We start from the raw sequence: 3,969 nt of genomic DNA on the forward strand, positions 1-3,969 counted from the left end.
GTGTTGTGAAACGAGATGTTTTCCCGTTTATCTTCTGTTAATAAATCCATAACACAAACAGCTTTTCTGGCATTATTTAAAATATTAAATCGATTATTTAAACTGTAAAATATTAATGATAATTTGTTCAATGTTATTATTAACAGTTTTAATGATTTCTACATCGTCAGTCCTTGTTTTCTGCTCTGTTGTCAACATGTACAGTAATGGGAACTCCTGAGTTTTGCTCGTTTAGCGTTAGCCGTTAGCTTCACCAGCCGATCACATGGTCACGTGGTTTTTGCGCACTCCAGTTCTCTAGAACCTCCTTCAGCATAACATCTTTATTTCTGAGTCTCTAACGCCATTGGCCGATTGCTTCGACCAGTTACGTCAAGTATTGTGCTCCAGCGTTTAAACTTAAAATTTTTTAAAAAGGAGCTCTGATTATAAAGTAAAATAAATCAATACATACAAAATTTTAGTATGGATTACAAACGTTAACTGTTTTTGCTATTGCCTTCCTGCTTCGTAAGCAGACACAAAGCATTGTGGGAAATGAGAATGCTGAAAGAAAGCAACAGTCAGCAAAGATGTATACCTTCTCATTAAGTGTGTTTATCTGGGAGGGGTGCTGTTGGATAGATGACATGTGTTGTGATTCATTGACAGTCATACCTTCCACTGTTCAAAATAATGATGACTGGTAGATAATTAGTTATTAGCGGTACTGCATTTTAATTTTAGAAAGCACAAATCCACTTATGAACTTTAAAAATGAGTAAGACCGCTAAAGCGCAAACGAAATATTTAGGTCCGCAATTAGCGGATTTGCGCTTTGGCGGGCTGGTGCCCACCACTGACATTAGACAGGGTGTTCCAATGGTCTTAGAATAAAACTGGTCTTATAACAAAACTGTCTGTTAACAATAATAATAACACCACTACTAAAAATAATCATTGCATGATAATCATGTTCTCTGCATTTAAAGAAATATGAAGGAACCACAATCACCATTAATACAAATGCTGAATAAAGACCCCAAATAGCAGTTTTGTGGTAACTGCAGCACAAAAATACACAAATGAATGTAAACAAACAACAAACTTTCACTCATAATCTTGTTTACAGTATGTAAGAAATATACGTGTTCAATAACRACTGAAGTCAGATGAAAACACAAGTGTTAAATAAAATGATCTGTGATGAAATGAATGCCATACAACACCAGAATTCTGGAGTGAGGGTTTATTTCTGCCATGAGCTGGTCAGTCAAACCACACACTGAAAGTCAAAACAGGAAGTGGTCCAATAAATACAGGAACTTCAATGCCCGAGTCCGCCTCTGCTGGCCTAAAGCTGAATCACAGGCATTCATACATCCAGTCCTCAATTTAATGTTAATACAGCTTTACTTATGTGTTGTTATAATTCGGACATGTATCTAAACTATTTCAAATAACACATTGTAAGAAATATAACAAACATTATGAAGGTATTATAAAATAGAAAACCCTAACTCTGTGTTGTATTTAATCAGTACTAACTATAAATTTCTTCAAGTATATTTGAAATATTCTGAATATGTCCTGGTAGAACCTTAGGATGAACACCGAAGTAATAAAATATAGTCCTTATTTAGCAGCAGAGTTCTCTCAAACAACAACTTAATCTTAATTGGATCAGACTTCCAGTTTTACAGAGACGTCAGATCCTTGACCTACTTCTCTACTTAAGCCACTCATCATCTGTTTTTTTCCTGATACAGGTCTGGTGACAGAAAACTGAGACACACCTGAAGCTGTGAAAGCAATCATTGACTCAGCTCTTATTGCTCAAGCCTTAAAAAAGGATGTGGGGTGGGGTGGGATAAGAGCGGGATTATAGATGGACAAATCTCTGCTGTCACTTTGTTATATTTTTGGAACAAAAACATGATAGTAGGTTCCACTGGTCTGATATTAAAACTGGTTGTATTTTCTGTTCAGTTTGTTAGAACAACCAATATATATATTTATGTGTGTGTGTGTGTGTGTGTGTGTATATATGTATATATATATATATATATATATATGTGTATATATATAGTGTGTGTGTGTGTGTGTGTGTGTGTGTGTGTGTGTGTGTGTGTGTGTGTGTGTGTGTGTGTGTGTACATGCATATATATATATTTTTTTCTTGTTTGTTTATTGTCTGAAAAACTAATATTTATTTTGGGGAAACATAAAGCCCTGTCTCTGAAAGTCAGAGACATATTGTGTTTAAATAATCACTTGTACATCTAAATGTCTATATGTATTTTTTTTTTACTTTACTGCTAAAACAAAAAAAAATGTGTTATTTATTACCAGTAAAGCCCTATCAAAAGTTTTAGATTTCTTAAACAATTTACCTAATAATTATTTAAACTACATTTTTGTTTTGCATTTGGTTTAATTGTTACATTATTCTCTGTATACTTTCAGTTTTAAAGAAAAACTGTCATTTGATCTTCACAGCAAATAAAAAACTCACTGAACAAAATCATCGGTGACATTTTAGGTCTTTTCCAACCTTTGGATTAACTAACCCTCAGTACACAATCAGTATTTTTAAATACACAGAATTAATTCCTCTGACAGGAATCTGTTTGACAATCTATAGAAAAATAATAAAAATGATCTTTTGTGATTATTTGTATTTTTTCCATGTATGTTCCATTATATACAGCTATTGTAATGTCCCTAAAACCTTCAAATGAACCCCACCCCCTAGACTGTTAAACGGGTGTATACTGGACAGAGGCCTGAAGCATCATTAATAAAGCTTTTTATCCACTCATTGATTTACTTTATTACAGCTTTTTGATTTGGTGTTTTTTTTTAAGTTGTTATTATTTGGTTGTTTATATTTTCAGTGTTGTAATTAAACTGTATGTTCTGTCTTTTTATTGTAGTTTAGACAATAAATGTCCTTAAGTGAAAGACCTTGCATGCATATTTTTTAAGTGTTTTGGATAACATAACAGCATTTATTCAATCCAAGATTGTGAGAAACATCAAATAAAGCTCTGAAATGTTGCTGAAGCCTGACACTTTTTTGACTTTTAAATGGATTTGTTATGAAGATCTTGTGTAGCTAAATGATTTATTTAATTAAATTTCTTTAYCATACAGTGCAATTGCACAAATCTGTCATGATTGTTTTGCCTAATGAGTCCTCTGTAATGAAATATTTCTCATGTGACACATAAAGTGTCAGACAGAAAAGAGAAATAGCCTTYGTCCTCAGGATGGCAGTGTTTGACTGTATAAAAAATAGTCAGATTTTTTTCTGAGACCAGCAGAAGAAAATTAAATAGTTAGCATGAGAAACTCAAAGGAAAAAAATGAAACTACCTCAAATATTAGAAAATAAATGAGTTAGAAATAACAAAACTTTCATTAGGCAATGCTGAATATCAATTGTTTTATTGTTCTTTCTGGTTTCTGGTTCCATAAATTGTAATGAACTACGTTATTTATAGATTAATACACTTTCAACTGGTCTGACTTCAGTTTGTCCATATTTTATTATTGTTTCATGTCATTTTATTATTTACTGCCCATGAAGCTGGTTTTCCTATTCCTCTGTGAAAAATTTCACATCTAAAATTCTCAGTTGTTTTGTTAGCAGAAGCTCCTACTGCAATGATGTCCTGTGGAACAAGGGTGGAGTGGGTAATCGGGAGAATCTGGATGATTCCCACTGGGCCGGATCTTTTTTTTTCTTTTTTAAATCACTTCAGTAGAAAGAACTTAATATTAGTTTCTTAATTTCTTCATCATTAGTGATTATTTTAAGTAAAGAKAAAAATAGAGAAAGAGGGGAAAACAAACAGAGAAGTAATTAGAAAGATTGAAATAGCGATTAGAAGTTTATCAAATATACACCAAGAAAACACAGGACCACACACCCAACATCTGTCCGCTTACCTAAAAATAAATGGATAAATACATGGAGGGCATATA

At 32.8% G+C, this 3,969-nt stretch overlaps 1 protein-coding gene across 1 annotated transcript in view; it reads left to right on the forward strand.

Annotated features, from left to right (window-relative positions):
- The window catches only part of LOC106530968 (uncharacterized), an 11,795-nt gene extending 9,779 nt beyond the window's left edge, over positions 1 to 2,016 (forward strand). The window contains exon 2 of the mRNA XM_014026704.1: positions 1,749 to 2,016. The gene's annotated coding sequence lies outside the window, so the exon portion shown is untranslated. The remainder of the gene's footprint in view (positions 1 to 1,748) is intronic.
- The last annotated feature ends 1,953 nt before the right edge of the window (positions 2,017 to 3,969 follow it).

The sequence above is a fragment of the Austrofundulus limnaeus genome, unplaced genomic scaffold (assembly GCF_001266775.1).
Source record: "Austrofundulus limnaeus strain Quisiro unplaced genomic scaffold, Austrofundulus_limnaeus-1.0 Scaffold583, whole genome shotgun sequence".
NCBI classification, from domain to species: Eukaryota; Metazoa; Chordata; class Actinopteri; order Cyprinodontiformes; family Rivulidae; genus Austrofundulus; species Austrofundulus limnaeus.